The sequence below is a fragment of the Columba livia genome, chromosome W (genome assembly GCF_036013475.1).
Source record: "Columba livia isolate bColLiv1 breed racing homer chromosome W, bColLiv1.pat.W.v2, whole genome shotgun sequence".
NCBI classification, from domain to species: Eukaryota; Metazoa; Chordata; class Aves; order Columbiformes; family Columbidae; genus Columba; species Columba livia.
Genome location: NC_088641.1, coordinates 2,662,724 through 2,674,593, shown reverse-complemented (window position 1 = coordinate 2,674,593; position 11,870 = coordinate 2,662,724).

Sequence of the window (11,870 nt, the reverse complement as noted above, 5' to 3'; positions counted from 1 at the left end):
AGTCTAATATCAGTCCTTTTACTGATTCCTGTCCGCCTTTACCGCCTTCTACCCCTCTAACTCCTACGCCGGAGGAGAAGCAGTTGCCGGATAAGAACTGGGCAAAAGAACTGTGTGAAAAATCAGATCAGCTATTAGCGAGTGAATCCAACAGTCAGCAACGCGGTCATGCTGATCGTGACGGGAAAGGGGATTCATTGAAAGGGGCAGGTATCCCACAACTCCTGGAAGAGACACTAATTGACACACCACAGCTACAGACACGACAAGTTTCTGAAATCCTGAGGCAGTCAACAGATCTTCCATATCAAGCTATGAGAAAGGTGTCTGAAACCAACAAAGCAGCCAAATAATTTGCAACTATTAATCAGGGTCCCAATAAGAATTATATGCAATTTATTGACCACCTTCAAGAGGTCATCAGTAAGCAGGTCGAAAACTTAGAAGCTAAGGAAGCACTAGTGTTGAGATTAGCAGTAGAGAATGCTAATGTTTGCTATCAACATGTTATTTACAAGTTTTACAGTACGTATTATGTGTTCCTGTGTATTGCCTCTCTGAAAATCAAGCAGCTTGTCAGGAATGTGACTTAATTGTTTTACTAGTTGTTTTTAAGTGCGCCGTAAAACCTTCTCCCCACTTTTACCATTCATGCTGCTCCCTGTGCCTCCCTCCCTCCCCACCCCCCCCCCCCTCCCTCTTCTCAAGGTTTTTACTTGCAAGATGGGGTCAGGAATAATTGTTTTCAGTTGTGTTCCTAAAAAATCAGCATTGGGAGGTGTTTTAAAACTTAGGAAAGCACTCGGAATTATAAGGAACAAAGATCTTGTTAAATACTGAAATCAGTGTTAGCTGCTGTATAAGTTAAATGATTGGGAAAAGTGTCTGGAGAATAGAATCTTGTTGCGATTAATGTTGTTTATGAGGCCAGAAGAGCAGGACAAAACAAATCTCTACAAGAAATCATTAAATCATATCAGACAGCTTTACAGGCAGGGCGATTTGAACTTCAACAAGCTGAGAGAGTTAACTGATAACACACAGGTCACAGTAAACTTGCTGAAGTCTGCAGGATGCTTTCCTTATTAACCTGTTTTCTTTGTGGGTATCTGTTTAAGCATGTTGCAATTTTGGTAGGTCTGTGCTATATGGTACGATAAGTTCCCAGTCTGTTAAATCATGAGAATCCGTAGACTCAAAACGTGCATTTTGTGATAATACAGAAGATCATGAGTAATTTAGCTCTTTACTGCGTGAATGTGATGGTAAAATTTTGCGTGTAGTATCTGTTATTTTTCTCTCCAGCATGCTACCTTTATTCCAGCATTCAGACTTGCGCAACTCTGTGACAGGCTGTGTCTCATCTCGGTGTGGTGGATTTGGCTTTTCCATATGCACAAACTGTAAAGAATCCTGGTTTTGGTACAACAGCTGTAGCGCAACAGATGAGACACTGAAAATAACACAAAACAAACAAAACAACAACAACAACAACAACAAAAAACCCACAAAAAAAACCAAAAACAAAAACAAAAAAAACCCACAAACAAACAAACAATCAAACAAAAAAAAAAAAGGCCTTGCCCAGTCCAGCTCGCTGCGGCGGCAGGGGGCTGGGTGCCGATGGGGCTCCAGCGCACACTGACTTTTTTTGTCAGGGAGACCCAGAGGTACCTCCACCTGGCTGAGCAGTAAGCGGCCCAAAGGTGCAATGCCAAAATTGAGATATTGTCTTAAATTAGTGTGACTGTGATCTATCTGCATATTTGAACTGGGTATTTGGTTTTCACATCTGAGCTCAGTATTTTAGTTTGCATATTCATATTTGGTACCAAAAGAATCTTGTTTGGGGAGATAATTACAAAATGGGAACCGGTTCCACTGCTAAAATTCCACCTTGCTCCCCCTTAGGATGCATCCTTACACATTAGAGTAATTGCTTATATTGTTACAAAAGCATTTAAATTGTTAAAATGCTATGATAGCTGTGAATTTGGAAGAGGTTGTATTTAAAAATTGCTAGAATATTAACTGATTTGGATCTAGGAAAACAGAATAATAGATTTATGTTTATTATACTGGTTTATACTGTTTTTTGACATCTCTAAATTGTAAAAGGTAAATGGATCTAAGGAATGTAACTATTGCTGAGCTACTTGAAATTGCATATAAAGTGTATTATGGTTGGAATGAAATGGGAAAACAAAAGAAACAAAAGAGCAAAATATCCCAGGCCTGTGTGCAGCTCATTGTAACTGAGAAGTTTCCCAGAGCCTCCCACTTCGTACCAGCCATTATGCCAGCTGTGTGACCTTGTCTATCTCTAAAACTGCAGCAGGAAGGGAAAGAAAAAACAACTGGAAAAACCTGGCTGCCCGCTTTTAAAGCAGTGAAAGGGGGGTTCTCTCTTCCCCCCACCACAGCGATGTAGTACTGAATGGAGCAGTCCGAGGGTGAAGTTTAAAGGCATCCTTAGCAGACCTATAGTTCTAATGAAACTGGAAAATTAAACCAAAAATTTGTTGATAGACTTATTCTGTGGTAATTAGTTGTAAGAGACTTCTTAGTACATTCACCATGCTAGTTTTTGAGGTCATGGGAGAGAATGAAAGAAAGGACATTTTTTGAGACCAATAGAATGCCAAATTTGTAACCAAGTTTTAATACATGAATTCTTATAGTTGCCAGAAAGTCCTATACCTCTCTTAGGTTAAGATTTGTTAAGTAAATTGTAAGCTCAAATAACGTTTTCTGAGAATTCTGTTTAGTTGCATGGCCTACAAGAAGCTGCTGGGATGGTGCAGATCTGCTTGCTGCAAGTGAGAAATAGTGTGTTGATAAGGTTGTTATAATGGAATTAAAGTTTTAAGAATAGGCAGGTAGCTGTTTGATCTTAGTAAGTAAGGTTTAACTACATTATATGTAATTGTAATTATGTTGTTAATCACGCGTTCTGTGTTGCAGTATATTTCAAAAATGATTCGCCATGCGGTTGATGGGGCCTGACTAATTCAAGAACAGAAAGGGGGAAGTGTGGAGGGGTTTTGATAGATAAAGATTTGTTGCTGAATTAGTCAGGCTCAAAGGAATCTCAAGGCCTCTTAGAGAAGCTGAGAACAGAATCTGCTGTGAGAAAGAGGGGCGTTCCTCAATCACCGGGGTCTTGGCGTGGCGTGAATCATCAGACGTATCATCAGTGAGACTCCAGTGCATGGACAGCCCACGATACTCATTTAGCGAATGCATGCTTGGAGCGTGGACTCGTGATTAGAATATAGTTACGTATATAAGGAGACTTGTTTCTGTAATAAATGGCTTTAGCGTGATTCACATTGAATCGACTTGTTTTGCTGAGTCCTTATCTCGTTCCTACAGGTGCAGGCCAGGCCCCAGACTCTTTTACCATCCGTCCGAACGCCTTGAAAACTTTTTTCATTCCCCTCAGACTGCGGGATGCAGCTTCCTACCCAGCTGTCTGGAAGATCAGCAGTGGGTAGTAGTCCGTTGGGTGCACCAGGTTGGGGAGCGTCCTGGTGATGTCCCTGATCCGAGCTCCAGGTAGACTGCACACTTCCCTACCATGAGGGTCAACTCTGTAGATTGGGCCCTCTGTCCCTCTCAGAAGGGAATTTCCTACTACAGTTACCCTTCTTTCTTTCTTATCTGAGGCAGTCTTGAGGCGTGGGGTCAACTGCCTCTTTCTATGTGACCTCGTAGGTCAGCCTTGCCTATCTGAGTGGCATGCCAGGGAGTTACTCCACCAGTCGATTTCCTTTTCATACTCCCTGATGGCCCTCAGTGTCTCAGTCTCCTCCTTAGGCTTTGCAACCATGCTGAGCAGATCTTGCACCTGCTCACACCTCACACAGGTGGGATGCTGGCCATCCTCATCCAGCAGCAGCAAGCTCTGTCACTCCCTGCAGCCAGAAACCTGAACAGTCATGGTTCGTGGCAGTCTGTCTGAGTTGCTACAGTCTTCTTCAGACAAGCTCTCTTTCTGGTCAAGACCATGGTCAGCAACAGTATGAGACACTAGCAATAGGTGAGAGAGTCTAACTAGTTAAAGGTGACAACCTCTATACCCTAGTCCCAGCGGGACCTGGACAGGCTGGAGAGCTGGGCGGGGAATAACCTGATGAAATTTAACAAGGGAAAGTGTAGAGTCCTGCATCTGGGCAGCAACAACCCCAGGTTCCAGTATAGGTTGGGAAATTACATATTAGGGAGCAGTGTAGAGGAAAGGGACCTGGGGGTCCTGGTGGACAACAGGATGATCATGAGCCAGCACTGTGCCCTTGTGGCCAGGAAGGCCAATGGCATCCTGGGGTGTATTAGAAGGGGGGTGGCTAGTAGATCGAGAGAGGTCCTCCTTCCCCTCTACTCTGCCCTGGTGAGACCACATCTGGAATATTGTGTCCAGTTCTGGGCCCCTCAGTTCAAGAAGGACAGGGAACTGCTGGAGAGGGTCCAGCATAGGGCAACGAAGATGATTAAGGGAGTGGAGCATCTCCCTTATGAAGAAAGGCTGAGGGAGCTGGGTCTCTTTAGTTTGGAGAAGAGGAGACTAAGGGGGGACCTTATTAATGTTTATAAATATATAAAGGGTGAGTGCCATGAGGATGGAGCCAGGCTCTTCTCGGTGGCAAACAATGATAGGACAAGGGGTAATGGGATCAAGCTGGAACACAAGAGGTTCCACTTAAATTTGAGAAAAAACTTCTTCTCAGTGAGGGTGACAGAGCACTGGAACAGGCTGCCCATGGAGGTTGTGGAGTCTCCTTCTCTGGAGACATTCAAAACCCGCCTGGACATGTTCCTGTGCGACCTCACTTAGGTGTTCCTGCTCCAGCAGGGGTGTTAGCATTCAAGACACATAACCACAGGTGCAGTTATATGCGGTGCTTTATTTCAGCGCTGGGAAACCAGGGGTTCGCACCCAAAGCTGGCTTCAGCCACTGATTCAGTCTACACCATATTTATACAATTTGATCACATACATATGCATTCCAATTCTTGACAACCATTAGCATATTCCACACCTATTCTAACACAAATTATCTATCTAAGCAATGCTAAGTAACATTCGCATGTTTATCAGTTATTTCTAAGTTACCTGTTTTTACCTGTTTTAAAGAATATCATAAATCTATATCAATCTTAAGAATAGGGTATGGTTTAAGTTACCTGTTCTAAAGAATATGTCATAAATCTATGTCAATTTCAAGAATAGGGTATGGTTATATAAAATCATGCTTGAATGCACATTCTGAACCTGGATACAGTATCAAAGCTAAGAATCTTGGATACGGTCTACAGAATCAAAACACAGCCCACAAAATTCAATTCAACTATAACAGGGGGATTGGACTAGATGATCTTTTGAGGTCCCTTCCAATCCCAAACATACTGTGATACTGTGATACACGAGTTACCACACCCACTGCTGCAGCACAGTGTGGGTGCTACTCATCCATGTCACAAGCCGATTGCCCCTTCCAGTACCTGGTGGGCAGCAACACATTGCTGTCCTCCAGGAGGCTTTTTCAAGACGAGGGGCGGGGTGTGGTCGCCCTCGCCGCGGTAACGGCCACTCCACGTCAGCTGCTCTCGCAAGGGTTGCCGGGAGCTTCCGGGTCTCTCGAGAACGAAAGTGCCCGATTGAGAGAAGAAAAAAAAACAAAAAAAGGCTTCTCTGTACCTCAAAGATTTCGCTTAATCGGGACCTGCCGAGCTGCCTCCGATCAGCTGATCTCAGGAACTGAGAATTATTCCTCAGAATAAAATCTGAATACTTTTTCTGGTATTTTTGGAAACTAATTTCACATTGCTCTTTTTCTTTCCCCCATTTAAGAGACTGATCCATCGGAACCACAGTGGCTCAAAGGAGGGTAAGTTGTATTTTGTTTCCCTGTGTTTGTAATTAACGTGTACTTTGAGGTCTGCAGTTCACCCTAAGTAGAAGAGGCACTTCTGATATTTTTAATAGCTGTTTTCAGGGGTAGGCTGCTGCTTTATTTCTTAGTCTTTTCTTTAAAAGATGGAGGTAGGCTGTGCAGCTCTTCAGGAGATCTGCAGTTAAGAACAAGGTTATGGTTGCAGTGTAGAATCTTGAACATGATGGCGCCAAGTGCTTATGACAGTAGTCTTAAATAATCCTTGCTGAGCACCACAGAGAGTGGTCTGTATGACATCCTGTTTCCTGAATCAATCACTGCTGGGGGAAGGGAAAGAGTAGCTCAGAAAGACTGTGGTGTCTTTCGCTCTTAGGAAGAAAAAGTAGCTTTGGGGAAGTCTCCTGTCTTTGCAGTGTTTTCTATGGACAGTGTAGTAGTGAAAACTGCAGTAACTCTGGAAATCATTGCAGTTTGTCATTTTTAAAGCAGCGATCATCATGCTCCTTTTACACAGGCGAGAGCAAGAGACCATATGTTGTCTCTGCAACATGCTGCTTGCAGCAAATGAAGCAGACAAATTTTGATTGTGTGCTATTTCAGCACGATACTCTGCATCATAGGTGCCAGTATTGTAACTTTCCTAGAATTCTCTCAGGTTAAAAAAAAAAAAAAAATTATATATGTTTTCCAAGTGCTAAAGAAATGTTCTTGACCCTAGGTTTCCCATAGCATAGTCTCAGCCCTTAAAAAATAATTTAATCGAAGGATAAAATAAAAAATAAATTGAAAGGTACAGCAAAGAAACAGTCCAGACTGGGTGCCTCTCAAGGGGAGAGACCCTGAGACAAAAGAGGCTTGGGCTTTTAAACCCTCACAGTCTATGCACCTGCTCTACAGGCATCCTTCACATGCTGTCCATGTACCTTTTGGTCCATTGGTAATTCTGGGCCTGGGGGCTTCTTTGTTTCTTATTGGATTCTCTTTCTCCATCCTCCAGGCACCTTTTTTACTGTTCTTATCTAGATGGTTTGTAGCCTCTGCTGACAGTGTTTCCTCTTTATATCCAGGTACTGGTCCTAAAGGCACACCATAACCAAGCAACCAGGTCATGATAGGTTCATGATATGCAGCCTGGAATTCCAGCGAACCTGGCCACTCATGCTAAGTTTGGCTACTCATGCTAAAATAGGTTATTCAAACAAAAGAATACAGCTGAAAGAATATAATACAATTTAAAAGTTAGTTTGATTAAACTTATTCTGCAACAATTAAACTGTGTTTATCTCAGTCCACGAGTTTCTCCCTTCCCTTTCAATTTTCTCTCCTTTTTGGGGCTGGGAGTAAGAGAGCGGCTATCATGGTTTTGAATTGATAGTTCAGGTTAAACCTCACTTTTCAGTTGTGCTCCTAAGCCCTCAATGCTCCCTGGAGCAGCGTAAATGCTCCCATTAGTATTGCCAACCCTTGGCTTACCTTCAGCTCTCCTGATGGCATCCTCTTCCCCCATTGGTCTTAGTTTAAAGCCCTCTCAGTCATTCTGACAGTTTAACAGGTGAATCCCATGAGGCCCCAGCATACCTTGCATTTCAAAGACTCTTCCATGGTTTAAAACCCCAAAGTTTTGGTGGAAGCATCAGTCCTGGAGCCAAGTATTGATGTCTTGGGCATACACATTTCTTCCAAAGTTTCTCCCCATTACTGGGAGGATTGAGGAAAACACTACTTGTGCTCCTGAATCTTTTAGCGTTCTTCCCAGGGCCCTGAAATCTCTTTTGATCAATCTTGGACTTCTTGTTGTAACATCATTAGTATCCACATGAAAAAGCATGAGTGGTTAACAGTCTGAAGGCTGTACTAAGCTCATCAGTTGTCTGGTGACATCCTTGATTCAGGCCCCAGGGGGGCAGCAAGCTTCCCTGAAAAGAGGGTCCGATGTGCAAATGAGTGTCTCCATTCCCTTCAGGAGGGAGTCACTTATGACCATAATTCACCATTGTTTCTTCTCGGCACTGTTCTTAATGCAGGTCTCATCGCAAGGGGTTGGTTGATCTGATCCTGTCAAGAATACTTGCATAGGTTCTTCCTCATCTATCTCATCATGCGCTTCATCTACCATACCCAGAGCCTTGTACCTATTCTGTAAATGTAACTGAGAGGGTAAGGAGGGGTTCGTCTTACAGCTCCATGCAGTAACCTGCTTCCACTCCTCCCTATCTCTTGTAACACTGCCTTCCTCCTGGCACAAAACTGAACCTAGACCTACCTCAGTAGTGACCGTGCTGAGTAGGCTTATATGTACCAGAGATGGCAGGGCACAGCTCCATTGGTCAATCTCCTTCTCAGACTTTCAGATGCTCCTCAGTCTGCCCACCTCCTCCTGAAGCTCGGCCACCAGGCAGAGCAGTTCATCTACCTGGTCACATCTCCCCCAGATATGCTTGCTATCACCCTTCATCTCTGGGAATATCCACATACACACCCAACAGTCTGAATTCTGTGTGGGTTGCATGCTTTGACAGGAGATCTGTGTGACTGCTTTGGTTCTACCAGGAGCTAGAAGCTCAGGAGAAGCAGAGGACACAGATTTTTTTTTTGCTGAGTGGTCGCTACGCTGCCACGGCTGCCTGCTGGAAATATATACCTGTCTGTTGCAATCAGCTGGGCTGGTTGTTTTAGTCTGTTTAAATCACCCACACTGCCAGGTTCAGGCTTTGCTTCTTCCTGGCTTATCCAGTCAGTGGGTCCAGGCTCAGTCACTTGGGGAACACTCCCTGTTCAACCTTAGGCTCTCCTTGTCCTTGTGTATCCCTCGATACACACTTATTAGGTGTTCAGGGAAAGAACCAAAGGTGGGGAAAACGAAGGATTTGGTGGAACAAGTGGGGAAAACAGAGGGAAAAGGGGATAGAAGGAGCTGGTCGAGTGTAAACAGGTCAGTATCCTTGTCTGGCCATGCTCTGTCCCTGATCAGCTCAGTCTTTCTTTTCTTTTTATTAAACTACATTTCTCACTATTTTCCTGGATGAAGGACTTTCTATGCTGTATGCATGTGTGTATATGGAGGTCTGACTGCCAGCAACTGGGGAAGAGGCTTGGGAGCCAGGCATCAGAGTGACTATATATCTGGGCAAGCCTGATAGTGGAGAAACCAGAAGGTCTGAGCCAGCTAATGAAAAGACCATGGCATCTGGGGGTCAGCTACTAGTAAGGCCATAAAGTCTGGAGCAGCTAGTAGAGAAACCCATTGCATGTGTGTGTGCCTGTGTGAGGCAACTGGGAGACTAGGGGATCAACCAGGAAACCAGCTACTGGATAGACTGACTGTCTAAGCCCAGTTAGTTACTAGGAGAATCCATATTGTAAGTATGTGCATAGATGTATATATTTGTCCTGGTTTTGTTAAAAAACAAGTTTCTCTTTTAGTGAATTTGCCTGTCAGCTAAAGCCTTCATATTAGCTGCATTTTTCTGGAGAACCAGATACATGTTTTGGTAAACCTAGTAATGGAATGCAAACTTATTGATAAGGACAGATTCACATCTCGCAAGAGGTGCAACGAGAAACAAGTGACCAAGAAACTGACCGACGGTCTATAACATTCCATTCATGTGAATACTTCATATAAAAGTGGGAGATCACGAGGATCTCGTCCCTTTTCCCTTTTGCTTATGGCTGACATTAGGAGAGGACCTTGCTAGTCGTCCCTGCGAACTGAGGCCTAGTGACAGACTGAATCCAGCTCCGATTGGCTGCAGAGTCTAATCCAGGACTTTGGGTGCCAGCTCTGCAGTTGCTGAGACATTCAAGATTGCTTTTGTATATTCTGTATTCTTTTCTCTATTCTTATTAGTAGCATTAGTAAAACATTTTTAATTTTTCCAACTCTCTTCTCTCTGTCCTTCTTTTCCTCCCAATCGCCTGTCCTTAGTGGGAAGGGGGGAGAGGGAGGGGCAAAAAAGGGGGAAGTTGGGGGGGAGAGGAGGTTAACAATACATCTGCCAGGGTTTTATTGTCACCCCACAATCTTAACCCTCGACAGATAATTGGCGCCCAACGTGGGGCGAGAGAAAGGGGTAAATTTGGAGATTTTTGGCTTTTCTACTGCTCTGACGTACCTTTCAATTTTCTTGGCACGGTGCCAACTCATAGAGTTGTGATACTTGTGCGTCTGTTTGCTTCAGACATTATTTAGTGGTATTAAGGCAAAGTGAATTACATTGATTTAAAGATGTTATGGCATAAGTTGTATCAGTTATTTTCTACATTGTGTTCAGTGATTCCTTATCTGTGTTGGGCCTTCTTTCTAAATTGAAGTATTCATTATATAACAACAAGAAACTGGACTATGGTCATGATGATACTGTGTGGTTTGTCACTGGTTTATTTCATTATACTGCAGCCGCTAATGAATTTCTACTCGTTTCTGCTTTACCTCTCTCCGGGAGAGATAAAGCAGCAATATGGTTCTGTGTTTGCTAATTGGTCGAGCAAATCTTTAGAAAGGCTGACTAACAATACTTTCATTTTTTTCACTAGGACAGTTTGCAAATGTTTTAGAGAGCTTTGAATATCCTTGGAGCTTTGATAGAACTGTGATGGTGCTATTTGGTTTGCTGAATGTGTGTCAGTTTGTGCTACTGTTAAGAGAAATGAAGTCCAATAGGAGGTTTGCGTCTCTTTTTAGTCCTGAGATTTGCGGTGCGTCTTCAGAAGCTTTAGCAAAAAGCACTCCTAGCCGCTTGAGAAAAAGCAAAACAGCAAAAGCTGCCGCTGCAGCCACTGCCCCCCCAACCGTGGCTTCACAGGATGAAGCTACAGCTCCTCCGCAGAGTTCCTCTGCCAAGGTCGCTGCAGATAACATAACTTCTGCAGCCTCAAAGGTTAACAAGGCAGCCCCCCCTTCCTCACACACCGGTCACTGTTGCTGCTGTAACCACAGCAATCACTGTGAGAGTCATTCAGACTCTGGAAATGAATCAAATGATGGTGAACCCATATCAGCATCAGTTGCCGGTTGTAAGAAAGTCACTAGAAAGACTACCCGTGCAGCAGGTGATGGCACAGGGCCAACATCAACCCAAGGGGCATCATCAGGACAGGGAGGAGATGAAGTGACCACCACTCGGTCCTTTTCTCCAAGTGAGCTGAGAGATCTGTGAAAAGACTTTAGTCGTCGTGGAGGCGAGAATATTTTAACCTGGCTGCTCCGATGCTGGGACAATGGGGCAGAAACAATTGAATTGGAAGGTGGTGAAGCCAGGCAGCTGGGATCTCTGTCAAAAGATTCCACCATTGATAGGGCAATTTCAAGAGAGTCTGACGCCACTACCCTCTAGACCAGACTCCTGGCAGCTATGAAAGTAAGATTTCCCTACAAGGAAGATTGTATATCCAAGTTAGGGAAATGGAATACTATGGAGAGAGGTATCCAGTTCTTGAGAGAATTAGCTGTGCGAGAGATCATCTATTTTGGACCAAACAGCCAAGAGGGGACAGACCCAGATAGAATCAATTGTACACGACCTCTGTGGCGCAGATTTGTACAAAGTGCACCACCTGCATATGCTAAGTCATTGGCAGGAATGGTCTGGTCATCTGGAGGTGTACAAAACATTACTGAAGTGATTGAGCAGCTCCGGGACTTTGAGGACAGCCTTGCTGGTTCTCTACTGGCTTGTGTCTCTGCTGTGGAGACACTGTGTGAAAAATCTGATGACCGATTTGAAAAGCTGTTGCAAGAAATCAAAGAACTCAGAGAAGAGACGTACCATTCACGACCTGTACGAACCTATGTTTCAGCTATTAGGAGAAGGCGTTTCCAATCTCGAGAGAGAGGACAAAGGCAGCCCACAAAAAGAGGTTCACTGTGGTTCTTCCTACATGAGCAGGGAGAAAACATGAATAAGTGGCATGGAAGACCTACCTCAGAACTTCAAGAACGAGTACGTGAGATAAAAGGAAAAACTCCTAGGAAGG